At 34.2% G+C, this 15358-nt stretch overlaps 1 protein-coding gene across 2 annotated transcripts in view; it reads left to right on the top strand.

Moving 5' to 3' along the window:
- Positions 1-15358, top strand: part of LOC145671273 (putative serine hydrolase) — a 35511-nt gene that overhangs the window by 15463 nt on the left and 4690 nt on the right. The gene's annotated exons all lie outside the window — the stretch shown is intronic.

Below are 15358 nucleotides of genomic sequence, written 5' to 3'. Positions count from 1 at the left end.
TACTGCCCTATGTTCATCAACAGCGAGAATTAATTCAAGCACCTAATATTTATATTCGTTGAATGCTGCAACCTGAAAATGAAGGATGATTGCTTGAATTTAGCCATTATAACGAGTATAGCAGTAGCTTTTGTCATTCTTATAAATTATGATAATAAAAAGAAGAGATTAAGCAGTGATCAGTATTTCCAACTCATACGGTTGTTCCAGACACATGTGAACAAGTTGGACATATTACTCATTTCAAATCGTATTGTCACTAACATTTGTATTCGATTAGGTAACCAGTTTTGTAAACAACTGTTTGGCATCGTTATTTCCATTGTAGGAGATACTACCGGACGTGGATTATTCTTTTATATTTCTCTCTCCAAGCTTTCCTGAGGGGCACGGTAGCTCCGTGGTAAAGAGCTTACTTCTGGTTCATGGGGTCTCTGGTTTGATCCCCGCCAAGTATGTTTGTGATGGACAGCATCGTGTCCGTGGGTTTTCTCGGAGTACTCCCGTTTCCTCCCACTTTCTCCTTCCACCAGTTCTTCCATCATCATTTGCTTGCTTTAATCATTTTTACCTTCGCCTAAAGGGAATAATGGTGGAACGTTAAACTCAAAGCTTTCATTTCATTTTTCCAAACTTTCCTGCAATAATGAATAGTTCGGGAAGACGCGGTGGTTCAGTGATAGAACACTCACCAATTGTATGTGAGATCCGTGGTTCTATCCCAGCTCGTTCTAAGGGGGCTTTATTGTGGGCAAACTCCGTTCCACTTTCCTCATTCCACCGTTTCTTTAATTCATTATTATCTCCACTGCCTCCCTTAGCTTCGGAGCATAATAATGGAATGTTAAAGTAGATTTTTCGAGATTTACGTATTGTTTATATTAACGACGATATGGACCCTCCGAGTTATCCTCGTCAATGAGGTTTTTTTTGCCAAGCCGTCAGACATATGCAGCTTGACACTTGCATTCATTACTTTTACTGGTGTCCACTTGGCGAGTACTGTCCGTGGGTATATGTTTCCTCAATAACCCTTGGGTGTGGGATCACTAGGACATGAATTCATATTGTAATGTCTCACGTGGTGTTGTGTATCAACAATTCTACACGCCAGTGTTTATAAACACCACCACATGGTTTAGCAAGAGGATTCTACACACCAGATGTAACCACTATCACCTGCAGACGACGGACTTCTGACTCCTCCTACGGAGCAGACGATGACCACGGAGCAGCAGCGTCACCACCACCCGAGGACCTCTATAAATTGGATGGACGACGGCAAATCTGTACCAGTTTTCTGGTGTTCCTCCTACTGTTTGCCACGGAACATTAGGAGTAACCTAACCCAAAGCCTCTAGTCTGCTACGGGACTACGCCTATCCTATCTCCTGGCTTAGCCTGCTACGGGGCTCTGTTGGTCACTTAACCATCCCTCTGCTTGCCACGGAGCATAGGATCCCTAACTCCACTCTGCTTAGCCTGCTGCGGGCCTCTGTACAGATCATGTCTGCGACCTTACGGTCAAAGACTACCTGTAAGTAGCCTTGCAAACTTGGAGAGATTATTTGTACAGTACCGCTGCAGGTAGCAGGGGCGCATCGAACTTGTTTATTTGTGTTCAAAACAGTCATCTGAATTGATCTGCATTGTTCTAATCTCACTTATGTAAAAGAACTATTGTTAATATGGAATAATATAAATTACCTGAAGTTCTGAGGTAATATGTTAAATATTAAGCGTGAAAATCCAACACTAGTACTACATAAGTCATTTCTTAATTCGTTTCTTACCATCTTCCTCCGTTACGTACCCCATACCAAGTCAAATCAAATTACATCACTTAGCTTTCTCTTGATGCAACGTGTAATGTAATATAACTCAAGTATTCATGCAGCTTTATTACAGAGATCAAAATAACAAGCAGTTGGTATGTTCCTCTATAAAACTCACTTGTTGTATCAAAAATTTATTATTCGTTTATCTCGACAATTTAATGCTAACTTTTGTATTTCAGCATGCGATTTATGATGAAATATGAGATTTTCATGGAGAGGAAGCCATACATTACAGATTACAACGCAATATCTTGCCCAAATGAGAAAATATCAGCAGTTATTAATCCACACACCCAAACCAAGACCAAAATACTCAGTTTTGTTAAAAGCACTGAAATGAGACAATAATCAACCAGCAGTGTCTCATTTCTAAAAGTTGCTAGTATAATTACTAACAATATTAGAGTCGTATGAAATATTATGAGTATGGATTCTAAATTTCTTGTATTATATAAATTGTTACACGTTCTAATTACGTGCTAGGAAGTTGTTTTCCGATCGGTTCGATGTTTGCAGGATGTGTAGATCATTGGAGAGCAGACTTGTAATTTTTGGTGTTTCACGTACGCCAGTCTTGTTTCCTGGTAACAGTAACAAAGAGCTGCAGTTACATAGTGAAAGTGTTTGCTTAACGTTAGTGGCCCTACAGTAAATAAACTTTTGCAAGACGTCGAACCTGCATGTTTTGCGATATGCCAAAAGGCAATCTAACATCTCTTCCTTTCTGTGCCTCATCGTGTGAATGTAGCAATTTTTCCTAGTACCATAAACAGGGTGTCTATCGGTCACGAAAATCACGAATGTCACGAAAAAGTCACGAAATCAGAACACGGCCATGAAAGTTACGAAAAAGTCAGGAAATTTAGCTTTTGGGTCACGATTTTTTTGTAACTGTACAAATGTAAGTACAGATTGGAAAGTTTTGTTCTATAAAGCGTCAAAATTTACCACCAAAAATGTCTATGGTCGGCTTTAGACTCTACCAAATTGCAAGCAAAGTACGTTTCTGTTGCATGGATGAAAATTTGGCCTAATTTGCACCCAAATTCACTCTTGAAAATGTTAGGAAATTTTATGATTTGGCAAAGAAAAGGTCACGAAAAAGTCACGAAATTTCATTTTGGAATTTTAGTAGACACCCTGATAAAGCATCTTTCGATCAAGTTGCCGTTGCTGCCCATTCATTTTCCTAGTGTTGCTTTACTGATAGTGCTAGCAGTATGTCTGTTTTACTTGTAAAACTGAACACTAATTAGCTGTACCTACTTCCATGTTTCCGACGTAATTTAGATGTTGTTTTCTATTTAATATTGAAGAACAGTGTTCTATAAATAACAGAATAGACCGTACTACGTACGACGCTTACTTTCAGAAGACAAGAAAAGATAAAGCAGATAACTACAGATAGCAGTACTAAACGGAAATTAGTAGTCATCTATAGAGAGACAATTCGTTCAGGTTTTTTAATGGAGAGTTTTTAACCTGTGTGGGAGATAAAAAGTAACGAGCATTCGTTGCACTTAAAGTTACAAAAAGAAGTATTTATTAATAGATAATTTCTTTTTATTTTAGGAGGACATATTATATAGAGAGGATTAATATAACCTATATTTTTTAAAGCTTAGTACAGTTCGTTCAGGAAGTAATCGAACACATCATGTTGTATGTTCAGAAAAGTTTGGGTATACATATTGTGACGTGTAGTATATGTATAAATAACACAAAACTATTAGTATGTTACAGGTTACTTAATATAATTGTTACAGTTTTGATTATTTGTAAAGAATATAAAATCGTTTAAAAGTTTCTAAAACCATTCACACTAGACACACAGACACACACTACCAGCATTATCACCTTCTCCAACATCTCTTGAAATGAAAAATCTTTGGTATAACTGAAACATTCATTTAGTTTATTTCTTAAAATCTTTTTTAAAGTTTTTTTGCGCCATTGCCAGTTGTGTTGTATGTATATCAAAAGATCAGTGTTTAACTTCGAAAAGTATGAATTAACTTACGTCAGAAACGTTTCTTCTGAAGAAAGAAAAAAAATCATTGCAAATTAAAGTAGAAAGTAAGAAAATAAATATTTTTCAACCAACGATACAAACGAAATATGCAGTTGTAGATTAAACTTAAAATTATGGTGAGATGATTATAAATCGCTTTACATCTAACTTGATAGGTTGCAGAAAGGACTCACTTTAGTATTACAAATATTGATATGAACTAATCTTGGTATACGTCTGTTATTTAGCAGTTGCCGAAATTTTCAGTGGGAACTCTCATCTTCGTCAGTAGCTTTTACAGAAAGCTTCTCTATTAAATTCATCACTTCACATGACATCCGTCGTAATGATATAGAAGTACCAAAACGAAAGCCACAAAACGCTTCTTCTTATAATAAAAGTATATACAGATACCTCGGGTAACAAAAATATTGGGCTCTTTATATATCATTTTATATATACTTATTGATTTATTTTGTTTATTTTGAATTTTCACAGAACCACTCTGAAACCTTTCTTGTTATTAAGAAAAGCAGGCCTACCTCTGTACCTCAGAATTTCTTCTGTTTAAATAATTTTGATCCCCTCTGAGACCTTGACCGCTATCAGTTTGTACCTATGTATTCCCACATCAGTATGCTACTAATGTATTGACTTCTAAAAATAAAAATGAGACTCCCAAGTATTCGAAAAGTTCGTATTAAGAATGTTTAAAGTTGTAAATTATGATTCAATCTATTCAAAGTTAATTTTTCACTGTAAATTTCCTTCTCTGTACCGCTTCGTTACTACCATTTATTCAGTGGCTTCTAAAAATATATTAAAAAAAAAAAAAAAAAAAAAAAACGCCCTAAAACCAACAGGCAGAAACTCAACCACTTATAAATGGACTAAATAGTTAACTATCCTAATTTCTAAAAATATATTCAGTTTCAAATATTCATCAAGAACAGTATGCGAATTTTACCACATATCAAATCGTTAGTTAGCGCAGAAAACGTATACTTAGCTTTCAAAGACGTCGCTACACGTTAAGTTTGATCCGTATTCCTTAGCTAAAACATGCACTTAAAAAATACTAGAAAACAAAGTTTCCGATATACAATTTATGAAGTCGCAAAACTTTCAATGTTGTTTAAGTAATAGCTATTTACATTTTGGAGAACAAATTTTTAACAAAATAAATAATAAAATAAAATGAAAAATGGTCTTGAGATGGTAGCCAGATTTCATTAATACGATTGCTCTTTAAAAAACTCAGAGCTATAGTGTTCTATTGAATTCCTTTTGTTTGTTGAAAAAATATTATCGACTTCTTCTCTTTTCAAAACTTACGTACGTGAAAACAACACAACCAGGGATGGAAAAATAACCGGTTCAGGCACCAAGAACCCATGCTAAAGATAGGAACCTGTCCAGAGCGTTTTCACAAGAACCGGTTCATTTTCCATCCCTGAACACATTACACCAAAATGCTAATACTAAAAAGTGAAGATTTTATAAGCTTTATAGAGCCAACATATTGTTCTTTTCTTCTCTTCTATGTTTCTTCTTTCCTTCTTTCTTTCATCCTACAGATTTCTAAGAATATGCCTTGCTAACGTTTGCAGTATTCCTAAATTTGTTCCATTTCCTATTATTGTCTTTATATCGTATGATAATAGTTCATGTCTTGGTTCCTTTATTTTATTTGTAAGACATACATCTTCTTCTTCTTGTTTACCTCAATCATTGTTTGGTGGGGAACATAGAAATTTTAAAACTTTTCTCTCGCTTGGGAGAGCTCTTTTATACTTTGATAAGGCCTCTTCTTCGTAACTACATCTAGATATTCTATTTTTGGTCTTGCTCTTCCTGGTTTTCCTTTTGCTTTTCCCTCTATCAGCACGGTGATCCAATCGAAGTGCCGAATAAGATGGCCAAGCATGCTGTTTCTTCTTTTTATTATTATCTTCATGATCTATCGTCCTTCATTGGCTTTCTTTAGTACGTCTTCATTTCTTTTCCTTTCGGTCCGTGATATGCGCAGCATTCTCCACATTTCAAATGCTTTCAGCTTGGATATTTCAGCTTTTCTCAATGTCCACGTCTCTGATCCGTAAAGCACCACGCTCCATATCAGTATCTTAATAAATCGTTTACGAACGTCCAACGACACAGTTTTTGATGTTAGTAGTCCTCTTTTCCTATTGAAAGCTTGTTTAGCCTGCGCTATTCTGGAACTTACGTCTTTATCACTTCTTCCGTCCGAGGGTATTAGACTTCCTAGATAGGGGAACATATTAAAGTCTTCGATTTTCTCTCTATCTAGCTGTACGTTTACCTCTTCCTGTCCTGCTATTGTGTACTTTATCACTTTGATTTTCTTCTTATTTATCTTCATTTTGCATGTTTGTTTCCAAAATACATGCTCGGGGTTTGTTACTCTCCGTACATACAATCGTCATTATTCGTTACCGTTAATTCTCTAAGCGTTGTTTAAATGGACCATGACCGGAGAGGTATTCGATTAATTCATTATTTAGTAATGCCATTCTCTCTCTTGTTTTTTAGGTCTGGAATCAAGTCTCTAGGTCTTTCTATTCTTTCTCCCATTTAAGTTTTATTACTTAATCTACTTCGTCGTCAAAATTGGGATATTTTCCTGTTATTTGCATTATCTTTATTCTTTTTCCAGGTTTTGATACACTCGCGCAGTATCTGTAAAGTAAATTGGTTCTTCATTAGTCAGTAATTGAATGGTTTCAGCTGGTGTTTTCTCCATTACCTCAGTGATATGCTTTCCTAAATTTAAACATTTATCCAGTCAAACCCCAAGATATTTAAATTCCTTTACGATTTCTATTTTCTTATTATTGGTTCCCTCTGTAATATCAGCCCAAACACTGTTAACTCTGTTGTATATGCTGATAGTGTGAGTTTATTCTCTGTACATTATTTATCCAATTCTGTTATAATAACATTTCCTTTTTCCTCTATCTTTCTTCTGTAAGGTGCTGGTAGTATTATTGCCAAGTCATAAGCATAACGTACCCATTCCAATCATTTCTGGTAAATTGTTAAATTGATTTAAACAAGTTTGGATTATAATATCACACATTGTGGATCTACATGTGATCCTTGTGGGCAACCCTTTGTACTTGTAGTTGTTTTGCTCGTTTCTGGTGCGTGTAACGTTATTTGTTTATCATTGGAGTAGTCCAGCATTGTTTCGTATAAGATCTTGCTTACTTTCAGTTTCTTTAATTCTTCAAAGAATGTAGTCCACAATAAGTTGTCAAATGCACCACTAATATCTACATAAGTGACAACTTCATATTTCCTTTGTTTTCCTATTTCAATTACATCTATTAGTCTTTTTATAGCTGTTTCTGTAAATTTTCCTTTCGAAAGCTAAATTGTAATTTGTCATTTATTAAATTTCTTTTCTTGTGTATTCTTTCTACCAATAATGTTCGTTTGAATAATTTGCTGATTACATTTAAAAGGCATATCAGCCTGTAACTTTTTGAGTGATCGTTCTTTTTGTTGTCTGATCTCGACTGTTTCCGCCTTTTGGTGGTAGTATTTTTATTTATATTTTTAAGTTAAAAAGTTTAGTTAGATATGGGACCCATTTATCCACACTCGTTTTGAAAATTTTTCCCTGAGCTTCTTCGTGGTTAAGCGGTTAGCGTACTCGTCATTGGTATGGGAGACCAAAGTTCGATTCCCGACAGGCTCATGTGGTTCGGATTTCAAGTTAAGCTGTAGGTCCACGTCTCATATAGCCTCGCTGTTGAAAGGAACGCTAAACTGAAAAAAAAAATATTAAAAATCAAATGATAATATTCCTCTTAATTTCTTCCGGTTCTTTTTGTACTTTTAAGTAATTTTGTATGATTTATGACTTTAGGTTATCTTTTTCTAAACTATCTTCTATAAGTGTCTTTGGCATTTTTTTTTTCTGGTAACGTTTCCACTAGATATTTGATAATCTCATTCCAGTTTTGAGTATATTGCTTTGTGTTTTTTTGAGTATAATGCTTTGTGTTTTAATGATGTTAGAGTAATAGGTACTTTAACTTTGTTGCTAATTATTGTATAGGGCTCATACCAGGGTCTAGGTTTCTACTTTTTTACGGTATCGTTTTCTGGTTCAGCTCATTTCTTCTGATAATTTTGTTGTAGATTTCTGTGTTTGTTAAGTCTGTTTTGTTTTAAATTGTCTTATATTGCATGTTTGACGTATGTTTGACTCAGCGTCTTATCCATTTCTAAAAATAGGTGGATTGCCTTCTTTGTTGATTATTATTAAGTCGTTGTTCGTTAAGTCCTCCACTCTTTTCTCTGTCAGCTCTTGCTTTACTGTTCCTTAATGTGGATTTAGTGTTAGAGTCTGTACAAAGTAAATATTTTCTTTATATGTTTGACGGAAGTTCTCAATATTATCTAAAAAATGGTTGAATATCCATGCAGAAATGACGATAACAATTGAGTAATTAACATTTCCCATACCTGTCCTTAATTCTATGCAGATTGTTTTATTTTTGCCAAATTTGTTATGTGTAATGTTTTTATCCTTTTATTTCTTTTAACGATGGCAGCTTTTAGTTTCTCACCTACATTACGGTTATTTAGGTTTCTTTCTGTGCACTTTGCAGTTATAGTTTCATAATTTCTCATGTTCGTTAACTTTTTATTACTGGTGCATGGCAGCTGAATTACTGTAATATTTATTCACTTTTTCTCAACTAGTCCTTTCACTTCGTCCATTACAGCCATGTATCCCATTGCATTAATCTGAATTCTTAATTTTTCTTCTTTTAAAAGATTAACCATTAATGTTGTGTAAGCTTGTCATGATTTGTCCTAAAATTAGGTTTCTTTAAAACTCTATTCTTGTGATGGTGCGCTCATACAACATTTTATAAATTGGTACATTCCTGTTCTAATTTTGTGCTTCTTGCACAAGGGATACGTACTCTTAACTTGATCTTGTTACTACAAGTAGCTTTCTCATGTCCTTTATTTGCACAAAATAGGCAGACTTTATTCTCTTTCTTGTAGTGTTTACTTCCATGCGAGTAGTAACAAAAGAAGTATTATGAAATCTTTCACTCCTTGTGCCTTGCACATAAGATATATTCCTTAAGTAATTTTCTTCTAACCTAGTAAGTAACTTCGATCGTTAGGTGGAACCTCTTTTTGATTCTTTGGTCTGGTACGAAATCTGGATATACGGTTTACAAAAGGCACTAATTGGAGGTCCTAGACAATTATTTCTCTCTACTTCTGCCTATGATTCTATAAAATAAATGAAACTTACATTAAATCATTTGGTGTAAATGAACGTCCATTTCTTTTTCCTGTAACAAATTAACGTTTTTAATCTATAAGTTAAATATTTACCAAGTTGTTGCAAGTTAATTTTAGCATGCTGTTGCACTAAAATTGTAAATTATGTGTTCAAATAAAATTGTATCATTTCACTCGTAAACTTCATATTTGATGTTCCAGATGGCACCTGATTATTTTATTTATTTATTTATTTATTTATTGGTCCAAATTGCCTTTATCAAGATTCAGAGTGAGATTTTTGTCCTTATAAAACATGATTCATAAATGTTCTTAATAATGGAGAAATTCGTTTTGTGTAGTACTGTAACACAAATGATTTTGTGTTTGGACGAATGAAGATATCGTAACAGGCGTGAAACTGTCTGGTCATCTTCTTTAACGTCTCTGCAATGTTCTTTGAGCGTAGTGGCTATATTCCTTCTTGTTATACCTATGTAGAATTCTTTGCAAATACAATTTTCAGTGTAATTCTATAAAATTGAAATAATAATAATAATAATAATAAGAAGAAGAAGAAGAATGCAAACTTAAGAGTGATAATATCAAGGTGCTTACAGTATATATATATATATATATGCATCAGAAGAAGCTCTTTTGTTTAAATACTTGTATACAATTACAATGGATGTCATGTGATGTAATAAATTTACTTGAGAAACTTTCCCATTGAATATTTCATATTTACTAAATAACAGACGTATACGAAGATTAGCCCAAGTGAATTCGTAATCGTGCGACAAGTTGGTTCCTTAAGTTGTTATAGTATAATTACCTTTTCAAATGTCTTCATGCAGTAGTCCCATCAAGTTTGTGGTAAATCAGATTCGCCTTGGACGAACTTAATACTGACAAAAGATAGTACTTAGGTAACTTCTAAGTTATAGATATATTTAAGAACTTGAACATTTTGTGTACATACTTACTGTCTAATTTAAAAATAAAGCGATATCTTAATTGAAACATTTAATATTGTCAGATCCTTGTATTTGCCAAAAATTCACCAAACCTGTCTGTAGTTTGTGTATATATGTAATATATAATTTTGCTATTACATGTTTATATTTATTCGAAATTAATTTATTTCATCCCATGCCCTCTCAGCTTATCTTTACCATTATTAGGGAAAGGGTTTTTGTTAGGCATATGATATGATCCTAATGATATGACATGACTTGGCATATGATATGACAAGTATTTTATTCTCTTGTGGATGTTGATTGTGGCTTAATTTGAATTTAGGATATTTTTGCTTTATTAAAAAAAAATGTTTTGAAATTTCTCCAAGTTGTAGGGTTAATGTCACTAGAGCCCCGCATTAACTAGTTTCGAAGATTTCACACGAGAGATAGATTACATTTGTTCAACCGGGAAGGTCAATGACTAGATTATAACTTTACATCTTTCCGGATAATAGATCATTGAGAAAATGAAAAGCTGGTATAATATCCGTGCTTAAACTCTTTGCAATCTGCGAGCTTCTGATAAGCAGTATTGTATTCGATAAAAAGAGAGAGGGAATAAAAGAAACAAATAAGCATTCGATAATAGTTAGCATTCAATTTATTTCCTGATTAATGTCAAAAAACAGCCGTTAATTGAAGGCTGAGGAAAGATATTGTGTGTAAAATTTCGAAGAATCTTCTGAATTAGGCAACCTTCCATTAAAAGAAATTGGAAGAGGTATGATGAAAAATACTATATATAGATAGCCGCAATTTCGAAACATCTACAGATTAAAAAGAGATCTTTCAGAAGTACAATTCGAAACTGACCTTGAAACCACCAATCAATCGCAAAGAATTATTGATAGATTGTAATTATCTTACCAAAAAACATACAAATAGTTACCAAAATAATGGAAATGCCTGAAGAAAGTGCAACTGCTTAATGCAGCTTGGGACTACCGTTACAGACCCGCTCTTATTCGTCGTGGAATTGAGGCATATAAGCCATCAATGATTTTCAGAGGAACATGGTAGCATTCCTCATGCAGTCTGCGTCAATTCCAGGATAGATGCAAGAAGATATCTAGTCTGGATTTTGATCTCCAGAACTAGTGTTCAATAAAATTGAAGTCGGGAGATTATGTGGGCCGGTGTGTTATTAGTAGCCCTTCCTGTTGTTCAGAAAGCTATGCCTTAACAACGTTAGAAGGGTAAATTGACCCATTGTTATATTGGAAAATTGAGTAAGCAGACAGAAAGAACATTTGGGCCATAGGAGCACGTGGTCACCTAAAATATTCACATAATCACTGGCAATAATATATGCTTCTGTGGGTGTTTGCCATACTTAAATATAGCTTGCTGGAAATAACCTAAAAGAAGACTAATTGGATTATATTACGCTTTTTTAATCATCGGTTGTACATTTGCATGTTTTTGGGACTATTTTCTTTGCGCTAAAGCGTTGTTAGTAGTATCAGTTGTTCGAGACTTACAACCCGACGGCGTATGTTCAGGTTATGTAAATCGTTTCTGACTGTGATTATCATAATAGGCTGTTCCAGATGCTGATTAAATTCCGCCTTCACTCTGCGGTTCTTGATAACAATTCTCAAAGTTCAGGGATCCCTGTCATTGAGGCTTCCCTTTCGTTCACAATTAGTCTTCACCAATGTCTTTTGCCATGAGTTCTGTAGGCCATTATCACCTTGGATACTGTTCACGCGATATACTGACCACCTTGATACACCTACACAAACTAATCCCGTGCCGACAATTTGGCCTTTGCCCACTTCAATACGCCTCCATTCTAGCCCATCTGATGTACTTCAGATGATCACCTAATACACTAATAACTACAGCCAGATGATGCACACACACACACACACACATCTTCGGTGTTGCCACTTCATATATCTTACATGTTACAAACTATGTGTGTTTCCATTATTTTGTAATCATATGTATGTTGACAAAGGTGTCTTGTGAGTGTAATGACACGTATGTTGGGATGATTGAAAGATCAAAAAACTAAGATCAAATAACAAATAAGATATTCATGAAATATTGATACTTCAGCTTCGGAGCTTTCGAAACTTATGAAAATGAACAGAAAATATTCCAAAATCAAATTTTGCATCAAAACATTGTTAATAGAAAGAAATACTTACGAGTCAGCACATAGAAATAATAATACTGTCCGTAATACCGGTAAAGATAATCTTAGAAAGCATGGGGTGAAAATAAAGTATTTCTTCTACATGCTATAGAATCTGGCAACATTGCATTCAAATTGAACAACACTTGAAAACAACAATGACAGCTGTAAGTAAAATTATTTTCAGCAAAATGTTGGAGTTGATTTTCAAGTTAAAAGAGTAAATAAGTTCAATTTACTAGTTTCCTGTACTAAGGGACAGCGTTTATGGGATTTGAAGCCGGCGCTCCGAGATCCGTTTAAATGCTGTTACCAAATGGGAGGCTGAGGTATTGTCACGTCTTATCTACCATATTAAAACAGCGAACAAGACATTATGTGTCACCTGCTCGATTAACCACACAGCATCGATTGTATTCCACGCCTTAACATATCCTAAATTTTACTTAGATCTTCCTTCCTCATCCAAGTGTTCATCTCATCGAAGACAATGGCTGATTTGTCATCAAATTACGAGGTACTCGTAGCTTTTTACATTTAGCCGTAAAAGAGTGTTTTGTTTGTTTAAAGTTAAAGTCTGTGTCTCAACATCGAGGATATGTGAGAGATGGACTTACAGTTCAATGTGATACCAAAGCCTCATGTATTTTGATCAGGAGGTGGAACTCTGATTTCCCATGTCAAATGCGAGATACTGATCAATTAGCGACGAGGAAGCTTTTCTGAAAAGCGTTTCTGTTAAACGAAGTATGTAACATTCTACATTTGATTGTCCTTTTGTTAAAGCAAATCGAATTTTATCAGGGTGGAAAAAAATCATGATTTTTTTTCAAAAAAATCATTTTTGTTGATTTTTTTTATTTAAATCGATTTTTTTATTTAAATCAAATATTTTTCTTCGTATAATACAAGTCGCAAACTGAAGAAAACGCATTAGGTATTAGTATTAAATGTTAATTATGTCATTTACGTGAAAGTATTGGGTTTTAATTTTGAATTAATTCCCAATCGTTAACCTATTTCAATCCCAAACAATGTTTCTTAAGCATTAAGGAAAAAGTACAGCAATGTATATCAACATGACACTTTTCTTTTCACGAAAGTTACTGATATTTGGCAGGGGCATATTTTTAAACAATTGGAACTAGCTAGCGGCACAAAATACATATAAAGTACATAACTTTCGCCTAAAATTAACTAACTCACTCTATGATCTATGGAACCCGGAGGTTCAATGCCATATTCACAAAAGCTCTTCACTAACTTCTATCCTTAGTCAACTGGATCCAGTTTTTACTTTGTATTCCTATTTCTGCGAGATGCAACTTAATATTGTCCTCACATCTGCGCCTAGGCCTTCCTAATGGTCGTTTTCCGATTGGACTTGCAGTTAAAACTTTGAAAGCGTTCTTACTTTCTTCCATTCTCGCTACATGTCCTGCCCACCTGAGCCTCCAAGATTTGATGACCCTAACAATGTTTGGTGAATGGTATAAATTATGCAGTTCCTCATCATGAAGTTTTCGCCATTTCTCATTTCCGTTCCTTTTGGTTCCGAATATTCGTTTCAGGATTTTATTCTCAATTACTTTCAGTCTGCGTTCTTCCCTCAGCGTAAGCGACCATGTTTCACAACCATACAGCAGAACATGCATAATTATCGTTTTATATATTTTAAAGCTTCAAATTCCTCGACACAATTCGCGACGATAAGAGATTTTGAACTGAATAATAACACGAATTCCCTGTAGGAATTTTCTGCAGGAATTCCAAAATTAAAAAATCAAGATGATCAGTTCCAGAAGAAGAGACACTTATGATTGTTAAAAATATGCTTTATGTGACGTGAAAAACAGTTCAAATGCGAGTTGTCCGTGCATTTAAGACATCTATACATAGCAAGCACGTTTTTATACTTTTCTGTTGGCTATTTTATTTCCTCTGACAATTTTTCCTGCACAGGCGCGGCAGATTTTCTGCGATCATATCGCAGATCGCGGCATGTTCTGCAATGGGGTCAAGTATCCACTTTATCAAAAGTATTATTCGATATTTTAACGCATCCAAAATTTGTCGTATTACGATCCCGAGGAACTTCTTTGTATTTAGTACATAAATTTCGCCCAAAATTTTAAAATCTTTTTTTTTTTTTTTGTTTTGTTTGTTTCGGAGAGGGGATCGGACCCGTCTAAATACGCCCGTATTATCTGGAAACAAACAAATAGACGTGGACACAAAAGAGTTTTCATGTTAAATGTCCATGGTGATTTCCCCGTTGGAATAGAAATTTTAAAACCCTGTGTTACAAAGAGAAGAAAGCAGGGTTCACCGGTAACCCGTTCAAACGGGATTTTCCCTGATCGTTCCCTACATGATACTCGTTTTCATACTGTGCTTACATACATTTGAGTCTCATTGTATTACGTTGATTATCTTCCATAATCGAAATAACAGAAGAGAAACGGGATTTTACTTACTTTCACTTTAAATTAATTCATTTCGGAATTTGATTTAAATCAACGATTTTTATTTAAAAAATCAAGTGATTTAAATCTTGATTAAAATCGTAATTTAAATCAGACTAATTTAAATCAATCCACCCTGAATTTTATTATCAAAATTCTTTGAAAACTTGTTCTTTTGAAAATTCAAATGTTAATCTAAATGAAAGTTTAGTTCACTGAACATTTTCAAAACAAACTAAACACTTCTTTATCAGAAGACGATGGAAGTTTTGTAAGTGACAATCGTCGCGAAGTAATACCATTCTTATTTCTAAACTTTCTCGACGTTAACCGAGTTAACACTTGTGAGTAACACACACGTAAATTTGGAAGTTACGGAAGAAGTGAATATGTTCGTTATAGAAAATATTTAAAACAATGGTCTTTTCACTACTTGTTACAGACTTGCTTCTTTTATGTTGTTCTGAGTTCAGGAGGAGTAGGACACTTGCTGATAACCACAAAGCTACAGTATTAAATACTTAAGCTCTTCATAAACAACACATGCAGTGTTCTTAACTATACAATAAACTATGTTATTTAATTATATACAAGAAATCTGA

The sequence above is a fragment of the Thermobia domestica genome, chromosome 15 (assembly GCF_964235325.1).
Source record: "Thermobia domestica chromosome 15, izTheDome1.hap1.1, whole genome shotgun sequence".
Lineage (NCBI taxonomy): Eukaryota > Metazoa > Arthropoda > Insecta > Zygentoma > Lepismatidae > Thermobia > Thermobia domestica.
Note: the sequence above shows the minus strand (reverse complement) of the source record. Positions and strands in the feature narration are given on the sequence as shown.